The 13,648-nt window shown below is 44.7% G+C and overlaps 1 protein-coding gene and 1 non-coding gene across 2 annotated transcripts in view; both read right to left on the bottom strand.

Annotated features, from left to right (window-relative positions):
• Positions 1–13,648, bottom strand: part of SDCCAG8 (SHH signaling and ciliogenesis regulator SDCCAG8) — a 300,672-nt gene that overhangs the window by 24,246 nt on the left and 262,778 nt on the right. The gene's annotated exons all lie outside the window — the stretch shown is intronic.
• LOC142437694 (small nucleolar RNA SNORA14) lies at positions 12,681–12,811 on the bottom strand. The gene has a single exon (XR_012782227.1). It is a non-coding gene; the product is annotated as a small nucleolar RNA SNORA14 (small nucleolar RNA).

Genomic DNA, 13,648 nt, shown 5'->3' with positions numbered 1-13,648 from the left:
GACTCTCCCCTGGTAAGCTCCCTCCGGTGCCCCAGAGTGCCGAAGCCGGGCCCAGGGCACACTGAGTCTCACACCATGGTGAGACCTGCCTCCACCTCCCCCAAATTGGACCAGCCTCGGGGGGAGCAAACTGGTCAGAGAAGTGTTATCAAATAAGAAGGGGCCTACAGCAGCCCAGTAACCAGATTCAATCACTCGGTGCACTTACTGGCACATATCTTAATTAGGTTTTAATGCAAGTAATTTGATAACGACTCCTGGCTGTCCACAGCAGAACTGCCAGTGCGGGAAGCTTTTTATTTAGCTCCTCTTCCATCTATACTGAGGCGGCCTCCCCGCCGACCCTTGTCAAAGAACCCCATCTGCTGGTTGCCACGGTAACTGGAGGCGACCAATTGAGCTGAACAGAGTGACTCAGAAATACAGTCTGCAGCCAAAGGAAGTCTGCTAAGAGTAATAAATCATTTAGTAAAAGGGGGTCCTCCACGCGGTGAGTACTGGGAGAATATGATGGCATAGCTCTTCCAGCTAGAAGGTCCGTGACAGACCAGAGTGCTTTGGCTTGCTGGAGGGCTTACTGGGTTTCCGGTGGGTGCCAACAGCAGAAGAGATGAATCCTGCTCACTTATGTGCTACCGTTGGAAAGAAAGGAACAAGCTGGGTCAATTTTTAGTATCTGGGCCGCTAAATTCCGGGATTTCAAAGAGTGGTAATAAAAGCAATCTAGCACTCCCAACACTCCTCGCTCTGTTTTCTTTGTCTTGTAGAAGTGGCACAAGTAAGCATAATGCCCACAGACCTCAAGAAACCACTCAGGCCTCGGGGAAGTGGGCAAAGAGAACAAAGATTCCAATGACTTTGGAAGACGACAGTCTTGCAGCATCTCTCTGGCATAAACCAGCTTTTAGGTGCTTCACCCAAAACCATCTCTATGCACAAATCTCGCATCCCTTCAGGAAAGTAGGGGAGATGGACTTGAGCCCGGAGGGCTGGCCCTTGGATACAGCATGCTCTCCGAGAGGGTCAGCACTTTCTCTCTCCTAATAGGTCCTGTCGGGTGCTCTTTATAAAGCAACAACAACAACAACATGCACTTTTACCTAAAGGAGGGCAGATATACTGAGGGCAGCGTCAGGGCCCTTCACTGGGGCTCCTCTCTGAGACAGCCAGCTGCCTACGTACAGCACACACTCACCAGCACAGGCTGCCCTTCCCAGCCATGTCCCCACTCCTGGGGAGCCCTGCTCTGAAAACACGGGAACCCCCTGCACAAAGGTGCCAAGGTGTTAGTAAATTCTAAGGGATCGGGGCTACAGGACATGGAGGCAGTAGGGCATGTGTGCTTTAGTGGGGTAGGAGGGACTGGGGGCACTTATCCTGCCAGCCTTTCTCTTCCCAGGCTCTATGCTACCATGCTAGGAGATGCATGGGGGGCAGAGGCAAGTGGCCCACATGACACTGACAGTGCCCTCTCTGTATCTAAGTTCTCTGTATCTAAGACAATTTTCTACTTAAGAGTAATTGCCAGACAGGACACACATTCCCACCTCATACCCCAATCTTAGATGCTGCCAAAAAACTCAGTCTTAAGAGTTTTAGTGAAATGCAGTTGATGGAATTTGTGCATAAGTATGCCTGGACCAGCCTCCCCAGATACTCAGCTAGCACAAAACCCAGCTCTCAGGCATCACTCTGCGTCCTGGGAACTCCAGCCCCACCTCCCACCCCCCACACTGCTCAACTGGGCTTCTTTCTGCACGCTGAATCTTCGCCAGAGTTCATTGTGTACCTCCCACACATCAGCACCTGCTCTGGGGCCACCTCTGAGCCAGCAGACCGCCAGCGCCCTGGGCCCTGGCCCACACCCTCTCCCTGCTGGGTCACGGGCTGTACAGGGATGGGCACCCGCCCCAGCCTGCCTGTGTTACCCGCGGGTTCCTAGCCCATCAAGACCGACCTCACGGCGGCCCCAGGTTTGGACATGCCTGTCTGCTGTCTGCGGGAGGGGGGTGGGGGCTCCTCGCAGCCTCAGAGCAGAGCCTGCACCTGGAGGCGGGACGGGGGCAGCCTGCTGCCGGGCAGCGGGAAGCTGGGTGCAAGCATCTGGTTGGAGAGACTCCGCGGGAGTGCACAGGGCCTCTGGACTTTGGCAGGAGGAGAGGATTAAACCTAGGTGGCAGTTGAGGGAAGGAGGTGGGTGAAAGCTTCATTAACTCCATGTTCATGTCCCAATTTCTTTCCCTGGAGAAACAATGAGAAAGTTTGATTTCCCTGTATGTATTCGATTTCTTTCCTTCTGATGCCTTATTTTCAAACAAATAAATGAATCACTGTATGTTGACGATCATGCAAGACTCACATTTTAATTAAACAGGAAAAAAACAATCTTGGCTGATAAAGCCCAAAGAAATGGTCAATTCCATTTTAATTTCAGTTAGCGATTTATCTTCTGGTAGGACATAAATAAAACTGGCAAGAGTCGTTAAGAACTCAAAGAAGTGAAAACCAAAAAGTAATGGGCATGGTGTTTATTTCATTTTATTTTCTCCTTCTTGTTGAATTAGCAAATGGATGTTTAAGAGCAACCTTAAAATATGCCAAGGAAAACGGGGCTTTGGGATTCCATTAAAAACATTTTTCAGAGTATCCCTTCAGGGCGCAGTTGTTCATACTTGAATCCCCTCCCCTCTTTACAAAGTTACCATTAGTTTCACTTCTAAGCCCTACATTTAATGCTTTGTCTCTGCTCACTCTCCCGATTTCTCCATATTTCAGTTCCCAGACACTCTTGAACTTTTACACACGCTGCCAGTTTGAGCCTGCACAGAATAATCAGTATATTAATTCCACTCTGAGACAGTGAGATTTTTCTAACACAATCTGCCCAACCTGAACTCTGCTTCAGAAACACTTAGCCTTAAAAAGAAACTCTCAGCATGAACCTCATAAGAAGCGACATGTAACAGACAGTACATGTGGCGCTGGGCATGCATCTCAGAATTGAGAGAGTTTTTTACTTTGTTTCTTCCGTGCCATGTGCATAATGTGCATGTGGACCAAACTGACATCAGACATTTAAAGCAAGAGAGGAGGGGCAGGGGGGATGTGCCGGTGGCAGGAAAGAGAGAGAAAATATGTTGATAAAAACAGCAACTTCTGTTAATCTACATATTTTCAGTCACTGTCTTAATTTTTTAAAAATGTCACTGTTTAATTGCATTGTTTTAAGGAATTCTAATGCTGACAAATGTGGGACCATATACACTTGAAAGGGCCTCAATAGCTCATAATCCACATTCTTCTTACATAGACCCCACCCCAATAAAGCTTACACTTAGAGAATACACTAACACTTAACATCCTCAGCCTCCTGAATGCACTAGTTCTGAAAGAAAAACACAGACAAACAAAGAGAGTGTTTTTTTCACCTGTTCATGTTTAAAGAGGCTACCGTGATCTCATAAACAGGAGTTTGGAAACCCCCCTGGGATTGCTGTCCACTGGAATTGACTGGAAGGCAGTGGTGTTTGTGTTTCTTTTGATGGGGCGTTTATATGAGGCGAGAACAAAATTATCCTGCCAAGGGTTCACAAAAACACAATGGTATTTTAATTGCAATTTCTGGGTGACATCTTTATCCTTGCAGAAAATAGTTATTTCTAACACAGTTGGTAACACTCTTCAAATGATTCTCAGGTGATCCTGTTTAGGCTGGTAAAATCGTTCTTCTTGACCCATGGTCACATAGTCTCCTGGTTTTGTTGTTTGTTTTTGGTGGTGGTGGTGGTGGTGTTTGTTTGTTTTTTTGGCAGTCTTTCCATCATCACATGGCAAAGAAAGAATGTGTTTTCATTGCTCAAAGCATCTTTGAGAGAAGTGGCAATGCGCACATGCACTGCCGCTTCAGTGGGCCTGCTACAGTTGACCAGAGGGGACTCACTGTTAATTTGATTTATTTTCTGGGGCCTATCCAACTGGGGTCACTGCCCTTGAGGAGGTTTTGGTTCCGTGGTGTGTAGCCCAAAATACACTGGTCCACCCACCACCCTCCATGACCTCGCCTATTTACTGCAAACAGATTTGATGGTTTTATTGGACCCAGTGACCTGACCTTTGCCTGAATCAAACTAGTGCCTTCGTCTTCCGCTACACCTGGAGCTTCGGAGTCAGCTGTCATTACCACTGTGGAGGTGAGTGGAACTTTTCTGAATAGATGCATTTGATATGCAATGGCCCCAAACAGCAACAGAATAAGAGCTGCTTGCCTGAAACGAGGCTGAAGGGCACAAAGAGCGTGGCTAAGGAAGCAAACAGTGACGCTGTACTCTGGTTGGGGTGCGCAGGGGCCTCACAGCGCCTTCTGCTTCTATCCGATCAAAGCGAGAGAAAGTCTGAGGACTGGCCAGAGCGGAGCTCGTGCTGGTGCACTGCCAAGAGCCTGGTGTCTCAATTCTTAACACTTAATCATTTTAGGTTTGCTTTTTTATTATCAAGTAGAATCACAAGGTCTCAAACTGCTATGGACTTGGCATAATTAAATGATTATATATCCCTCTCTTTCTCTCTGGATATGCATGCATATATGTATGTTTCTATCTTTATCTATTAAAACTGTGCCACAGGGCTTCTGAGACTGTAAGCCATCCAGGGAGCAGACAGCCTCATCTTTCTCCCGAAGAGCAGCTGGTAGATTCAAACCTGCTGACCTTGCTGTTAGCAACCCACTGCTTAACTGATTGCACCACCAGTGTCCCTGGTTTACAGCTATAGCTATTTACTTAGGTATTTGAAAAGATTCTGTATGAGGGAGCTCATGCATGCCAACTCACACTTTAAATGTACATCTTAACACCTACGCTGTGGGTGAGAAGTAAATGGTCTTCCTTCTGTTCAGAGGCAGAATCATGGCTTAGAGACAGACGTGTTTCCAGGTCAGCCTGGCTGTAGGCAAGCACCACTAAACCGAGGTAACAAACCCACTGCAGCCTCCCGCAGCCACACACAAAATGCTTCAGCAAGAGGGTTCCTCGCCTCAGCTCACCCTGCTTGCCACACACAAGGTCCACAACAGTGAAGGGACCCGCCCTCATTCAGTGTTGGGTTACCCCAAGAGCCAGGTGAGCATGGGCTTACTTATCCTTGCTACTAATCTGTAGTAATAGTCTCGCATTTTCACTACATCTTGATGTGGCTGGCATCCATCCCTCTCCCAACCCCACAACACCTTGCTGCAGAAGTAGAGCCTCATTTCAAATGTACAGTTCCTGCCAGGGCAGGGAAACTCAGTAAGCAACGTAAGCACAGGCTGACCTGTGCTTACTTACTAATTTATAGTGAGCAGTTTCAAATGTTTTTCATCCTATCTTTGATGGAGTTGTCCACGACCACATAAAAGTCTCAGCTGACTCACTAAGAAATAAAAGATTTCCCGTCTTCTGGGGGTTTGGGGCAATTCTGAGAGAAGAGTACAGACCGGCCAATAGCTTGGCCCTAGCGTGAGCACTGAAGGAGGTTGGCACACTGTGTGTGTCTGGACTTTCTACAGAGTGAATGAGGGACTTCTTAATTACCATGTGAGAGAAGGAGAGAGGGGGAGGAAGCGGGGGAAAAAATCAAGCAGACAAGAAGGTTGGGAAGAGCCCACGAGTGCAATTATCAGTTGAAAAGTTCTGAGTCAGTTCCCGGAGTTGAAGAACATTCAAAGAAGAATACATAATACTGGGGGAGAAAAGGGAAGCAGTACCCGCCTGAGGGCCAATTGCCTCTCCAGCAGCGGCAAGGCTGTTCCTGGGCTCACAGGACCATTTGTTCCATTACACAATCTCCTGAAGCCATTTAGAGAGAGCTCAAACAACTGCCTGTACCAACACGACACATGGCTTCCCATCCCGACTCTTTGCTAATCCAGACGCTCCAACCATCTTTCTTTAAGATGCCATATGGTTGGCAGAAGCCTGTGGATCTAGCAGCACATCTGCTTGTACGTTTCTTCTTCCCTCCATCCCCCCAACAAAAGAGGGCTAGAGAGACAGACAGAGAGGAGGCTGTGCATGGAGACCTCTGCCTCCACAGAGCGTGCCTTAAGCATTATTACAAAACAAAATAAATGTCCAAAGGATGACTGGGAGTGGTTCGGGGCCAGATCATTTCTAACTAGACAACAAGACAATGTCATTTGCTTATCAATGATTTCAAGCATGATCAGGAAACAAAGGACGATGGCTGTTTCTACAAATAATCCCTTTCGAATCCCTCCCAAGCACTCGTAGGGTGGTGCTTTTGAGTCACAGGACCAGAACGGCACCTTTCTGGAAGCTTTCTCTCTCCTCTTCTTTTCGGTCAAGGGAGACAGACAAGCTGAGAAACTAGCAAATACTTGAAGCCTGCTTTGTTAGCAAGCACAGCTCGGCTGTATGCTAATGAGTCGGCACTGACACACTGCTTTTCTGGTATGATGAGCAAAGATTGTTGACACTGTTGAAATCCTGCCTCTCCTGGCCTGTGAGCGCACGGGCTGCCTCCTTGGAATCCAGCTCCCAGTGAGACAGGCTGCAGAAATAATGCATTGACCCTCCTGAGGACTGAAATCTGCTCATTTGTAACTTAAAGCTGTTCAAGGGTGGGGGGGGGGCGGGAAACACATTGGAAAATATGCTACAAATACTATCAAAGCAGTACTCTAAAACACACAGGTAAAAATCCAAAAGGAAAGGTAAACCTGACAGATGCATGTGTGTGATCAAGGCCAGGAACTAAATAAAGCCTGAAGGGCCAGGGTGAGGGGTGATCAGGGCTTGTCTGGGCATTCAGCCTGGAGCCGAGCACAGTGCTGCCCCCTCAGTCAGGTGAAGCACAGCGTGGCTGACCTCTTTGTAAGTCTGGAGAACTCTGGACTGGCTTTCCGAGACAATGTGCAGCCCAAAGAGGTTGAAAAAGTAGATTTTGTAAATCAAAGGAGGGTGAAAAGCTAAGTCACAGGTGTTGGAGTGCTGAGCACATACTGTAAAGCATCTTTTACCAACCCAGAAACTCTTAGAGGTAAGTATGGGTATCCCAATTTTGCAGATGAGGGGACTGGGGCTTAGAGAGATTTAAAGAACCCCAAAGTTACTCCAGGAGGAAGTAGCCAAATTCAACAGTCCAGGCTTCTCTCCGTAGATCGCCCTAAGTTCCAGATTCTCGGTTCACCACCATACACATCTGCACCTCCCGATTATGACCCCTTGGATCCCTTATGGTGACCCCTGCAGATCATGGCTAACTAGTGAGCAACAGACCAGTTACAATTAGTATGCAAGTTGGGGGTTCAAACTGTCCATTCAGCTCATTGATAATCTATAGTATGGATGAAAAATCCTATCACTGAAGTGTAAGCACTGGAAAAATGACTAAAGAACATTGATGATTGTAATTAAAAACATCAGAAATGATCCATTCAAAAAGCAATGCCCTTCAGAGTATTCGCCTTGGAGAGAGCACAGGCAGGCTGGCCACACTCCCCTGATGAGGAAATTACGGACCTGTTCCTCCTTGGGAAATGCCTTTAGAGTCCAAGGACTCAGTGATACAAATAGCTGTCTTTTGTGAGTGGGTGAATACGCCAGTTTGAGAACGTATGTGTATGAAGTGCCCTTCACCAAAAGCACACAGTGGATGTTATACAACTAAAAGATGACATATCCACTCAGGCTAGATAATATGAGCCCAATTTTACCATCAATAAGAGTAAATATTATTAACAACTACCAGGGCGGTGATTCTCACTGAGATACAAGTGCAGAATAAAGAATCTGGATGGGGGCGAAATGTGAGTTCTTTTGAACCTGTTGCCTTATCTATAATATGAACTATTACCTACTCTTATAAGAATTTGATATTCTATTGTGAGAATGAAGGTGTGGGAAGTGATTGGCACTTAGTAGGTCCTCAACAAATGAGAATATCGTCACCACAGCCATTGATTTTAATGTAGTGCTCCAGTGTTTACAAAGTTCTTTTTAGCTCATATGACTCTGAAAACAGTTCTGTAATTCTTATTTGTTATGAATGCAGTCATTGAGATTCAGCAATAAAAATAATTAAAGTAATTAACAACATGTATTGAGTCCTTGCTATGTGCAGTTGCTATGGTGAGCTCTTTAAACATTCATTTTGTAACCTTCACACCAGTCTTTTGTAAAAGGTATTACGGGTATTGCTGTGAACCTGTGTTGGCAACAAGAAACTAGAGGAGAGAGGTGTTACCGAGATCTTGCATAAATTCACATAGTAGGTTGTAGCTGGCAGAGAGGAGGAGGCATATAATGCCAGGTGTGTCTCTTCTGCGCATGAGCCTAATGATCATGATAAAATAGTGAAGACAGAGCTGAAAGTCACTGTCGTTATTTGATTGCTTCGTTTAAAATCCTCAACCCTTTTGCCTGTACCACATTGTCCTTGGGCTAAGCTTGTCTAAAGCTATTGGGCATGTGACAAGAAGTTTCCTAGCCCAAAAGCACTGTCCTTACCAAATTCCATGCCAAATGCTCCCAAACTGGACAGGACCCTGGTCCAGGACGTTTTGTGACCCAAGAGTTCTAAATCCCTAAGGGTCTTAATGCTGGGGGCTCCTTGGGGCACAGTTAGACCACAGGCTGTGTTCTTTAGAGGGCGACAGGACTTGAAGTAAGCATTTGAACGCATCTCACACATAAATATGCACATGCCAATGAAACTGTTATTACGTGTTTGGATTCTAATTTAACATCAGAAATGTATCACAAGAATAGCCTTTCAATAAAAATTAACTACCAACAGAAGTCCCCCGAATCAAAATGATCTGCAAGAGACGCTAGAACATTTGGAGGTTGCTAACAGTTCGAAATTTGAGCGGGTGTAACTGAAATCGGGATTTATGGTCCCCATATGTGCTGTACCAGATAGCTCTCCTCAAATAAAGCTCCGGAGCGTCTCTGTGAACTTTCCTCCTAATACTGAGGTCCCAGCACAAGGACGCTGGGATCGCAGGGGCTTCCCTCTCACTCTCTCCTTACCATCGCCGAGTCTCCATCAGGGCTGATTGCCCTATACCAAGTCAGTCTCTTCTTGGGCCGTTTCCTCTAGTGCCACAGCTTCCCTGCCCTTGGGTTTGCAGTCAACTTAGGTCCAGTTCAAAGAGGATCAGGGCTTAAAACAAACAAAAATAGCCTTTTCCATCAAGGCAATTCTTCCAGTTTTATAAATATTTGAGCATGTCATCAATCAATGGTCAGGAGCAGTTTCACTAAGGGTCTGAGCATAATAGATTGTGATTGGAGATAGGTTTCTTGGAATTTAACAGCAAAGGGCCCTGTGGTTTCAACATAAGGGTATAGATTTTGAAAGCCTCTCCTGAGACTGTCTGAAGTAGCTCTCTGGTGTCTGCACATTAACTGCCCCACCGAGAGCGAAACCAGGATTCCTCAGAGGCATACATAATCTAAAATGATTTATCCATCCTTCATTCAACAGGCTGAAGTGGTCCTGGTAAGTACACTAGAACTAAAATTCCATGTCAGTCTTTCTGAAAATATGGGTCAAACAAACTTTCCTCAGCCAGCTTGCCCCTTTTGGACGGGATCAATTTAACATTTGCCTCCTAGAAAGTTATACAACCCCTGCTTCAAATTACACACTGTCCCCTGTGTTCAACACTTCATCAAATATACACAGAGAATGTTTATTAGGCCTTATTATGTACCAGCAATGGTTCTGAACATTTCTTTGTAATAACCCATTTACTTGGTATCAGAACGCTGTGAGGTAAGTAATACAATAGTCGTAACTTTACAGATGAAGCTGGGCAGGCCCATAGAGTAAGGGTTTGAACCCAAGCAGGCTTCCTGCAGGAGCCATATTCCTAACTACCCCTCCCTGTGACGAATCTAGGGATTCAGGCTTGTCTCCTAGCCATGAGAACTCAGTAATAGTTAGCCTGATGGGCCTGAAGTTCCTTAAATTAAAAGGGGAATTTGAGTCATTTTTCTCACTCCTACCTCGCAGGGTTGAAATATCAAATTATACAAACGGTGAGATCCAGAATATGATGGACAGGACAGGTTTTTCTGTCCAGATGTTTCAAGATTTCTGTCTTTGGCAGGGTACATTTTTTGTATTGTTCTCTATTAATGGATTAGTAGAACATATTTGAGTTTCTCTTCTCTGACAGCTTTCTATTTTACACAGGTTCTTGTTTCTGTATATGCATATATGTATACACACAGTGTATACAATGGGCCATTAAAAGTTCATGGAAATGCGTATTAGGAGAAAACTATGCCTGGCTTTACCAGGATGATCCTGAGGACAAGGCCTGGTCAGAACAATGACGACCAAGACATGGAAGGGATTCAGGCAGCGCAAAAGTGTGAAAGTCAAGGGCAAAGGTCATGGCAATAGTTTCTTGGGATGTTTAATGAATGCATTTTGCTTTTGACTCTCTGGAGGGCCAAAGAATTATAACATCAGCTTTATTACAAGAGTGCTTATTTTGAGAAAAGTAACCCAGGCTTGAGCAGAAAAATGCCCAGAAAAACTTCCCAGAGTCCTTTTCCACCATGATATGCTCCTGCTCATTCCTCTCATAAAAAACGGAATTTTGTAAGATACGCCTGATTTGGCTCCTTCTGACTTCTTTTTGTTCCCTAAATTAAAAAAACAATCTTGAAATGACATCTTTTTTTTTTCACAATGTAAAAAGGACTGCACTGAAATGGTGTCTGCACATTAACCGAGTTCCTAGGAACTCAGTTCTTTAAGGATGAGACAAATGGTTGGTGTCACTGATAAAAGTGTCTCAATGTTGACGTCATTTTCCCATGATCTTTTTGAAGCTCCGCTTCCGTGTGTGTGTGCATGTGTCTATATATAAACTTAAAATTTCACCCAAAATTTCCATTATCTTTTCCTTAAATTTTCCTATAAACTTTTTGAAAGCTCCGTTGTATGTATGTTTGTATGTATGTGTGTGTATATACACATGGAGAGAGAGAGAGAGAGAGGTAGAAAGAGAGTGAACAAGCGAGACCTGGTGGCCCAGTAGGTTAAGCATTGGGCTGCTAACCACCAGCTGGGTGGTTCAAACCCACCAGCTGTTGTGTGGGAGTGGCAGAAAGATCACGCTGTTTGCTCCCGTAAAGGGCTACAGTTACGGAAACCCGGCTCTGTCCTATAGGATCACTATGAGTTGGAATCAACTTGATGGCAGTGGCTTAGGTTTGATTTAATACACACACACATTCACTTACTCACATAAATGTTAGCCTCACTATCACCCCATAAATTGTCATCTTTCAGGGTACTAATTAACACCCACAAAGTGAAAATGAAGACTCCTATGCCTTTATCGAAATGGCTTCAGAGTAATAGAAAAGTAATGAAATTAGCCATAGCCAATAAGTTCTTGCTCCTGTGCAGACTAGATGAGGGATGGGCTGAGCTGGGGTCGGCAAGTGCAGGACAAGTGGAACTTCCTCTCCTTGAGCTCAGGTTCACAGATGGCTCCAGTGCACAGAGTCATTACAATGACGCCGCTACGGAAGACTGGACATGGCTAACATGACGGAAAGGGTGATGAGATTGTATACAGAAAAATACATGCTGCCCTACTAAAGACAGAGAAAATTGTTCATACAAATGAACCGCTGTTTGGGAAGAAAACATTATTTCCAAAACCTAGACAAAGCTCTATTTATAGTCCAGAGGCACGTAAATTATCATGTCTGAAAACTATGCTTTGATGGGTCATTTGTCACACCCTAAATTATCTGAAAATCTGAAAGGTTTAATCAAGAGAAACTTTATTGAGAAAAAGTTCCTCTTTTTCCTCAAAAAATCAGTTGTATCAATACAATGTGAACAGAACTGAAAGAGTGCTAAGTGCTAGCACTGAAGTTTTTGAAAGTCCAACAGACTATGTTAAAATTTTAATGAAAGGTGATATTTTAAAATCCATGATATTTTATAATTCTCAATTCCAAAGTCGCTATTCAGATTGGCCCGCTGACAGTCTTATATTGAAATTGGCTCTTCTCTCCAGTTGACACCAAGCTTCAGGCCCGCCGCAGTGGCCACAGTGCTGCCACCATCTCTGTGCTCCGATGACCACTACTGGGGAGGTGCTGGGCATGGAAGCCTGGGAAACAAGCCTCAGGTCTACTTCCTTTCCGTCAGCCATGGCCCTCCCAGAGAGGCCCAAGTTCACCAGTGACGTTCCCATGAACTAGAATGTGACTGGCCACCCCTTGTCATTTCCTGAGAATGAACTGTCAGAGTTGGATAAAAAATTCTAGGGTAAAGAAGCAGAAACAGTAGTGGGCTGGTCATAAACCCTAACAACACAGTGCTGTGGGGTTGATTCCTCCTCAGGGCGACCCCAGGTTACGGAGTAGAACTTCCATCAGGCCTTCATGGCTGTACCTTTTTTTTTTTTTTTTTACTTTTTATTATGAATTGGGTGAAGATTTATAGAGCAAATCATCAGTTTTTCATTTGAAAATTCATACAATTTACTTGTTTCAGCCCATCCATGTCAATGTCCCACCACTACTTCCTGCCCGGGTGACCTGTTCTTGGGTAAATGCTGTCCTTTTGATCTCAACTGGTTGATGATCCCAACAAGGGGGTGGTTCAGTTCCGTAGTCTTTTTTTAGAATTTTTTTTAAAGATGTTGCAGGTGTGACATAAGGCCGGGCCACTGGGTTGCACAGCCTTTTGGATTGCCTGCCATCTCGGTAGCTTTCACCCAGAGCTTGGTGGCCTTTAGAGCACGGCCACCAAGGGTTTAGGGATGAATGCAATCCATAGCCTTAATGGTACCTCATTGCCAGCCCTTTCTTCTGTTAAATCGCTGGGTGGGTTTGAACTGCCAACTTTCAGTTTCATAGTCATGACCTACGGACCTCAGTGGATCAAATGACCAGATTAGGAATCGCTGTGTTAGCTCAGTGTCAGCTCACCACTACAGTCAGTTCAACAAAAATAAAAGACAGACCGGTCTGATTGGGCAACAATAAAAAGAACATAAAAACATGCTCAAATCCATATTCGCCTATGACAGTTACAAGCACTTTCATCCATATATGTCCATAGTGTGGAGTACCCTGAAGTTGAATGCTAAAGGGCTAGCCAGCACTTGCCTTTCTCTTGTCATCAATTTCTTGTTTATTATTGTACCTTACTTCTTACACACCTCGTGGCATGTTGCACAGTTTAGTTAGCAAAGGCTTGAGATTTTTCTAATGAAAGGTGTTAGAGTGTTATGTAAATACACAGTATTATTTTGTCTTTATTCCAGCATTACTGGTTTGAAATAGTTTGGTGTGTGTAAATATGCTTAATAATGTGTATTAATTTGATTTTTTTAGTAATTCCCTGGCATTCCATTCAACAACTAAGTGGTAGCAGCTCACTTGCATGATGGAATATTAAGGACAGTCTTAGACCACCATTAACTAGCTGGTCTTTTCCCTGTCTAGTCAAGTTCTAGCTAGATAAATCTGCTGCACAGTCATCATCTGCTTGAATATTAAAGTTTAAGTTGTGACCGCTCATGAATGTAAACAGAAACACATGCAAACATTAGACTTCACAATCTAGCAAGTAGCCCATTCCAGAGATGGGGATAAATCTG

Source organism: Tenrec ecaudatus, chromosome 1 (genome assembly GCF_050624435.1).
Source record: "Tenrec ecaudatus isolate mTenEca1 chromosome 1, mTenEca1.hap1, whole genome shotgun sequence".
Classification (NCBI taxonomy): domain Eukaryota; kingdom Metazoa; phylum Chordata; class Mammalia; order Afrosoricida; family Tenrecidae; genus Tenrec; species Tenrec ecaudatus.
This window is presented reverse-complemented; position numbering and strand designations above follow the sequence as displayed.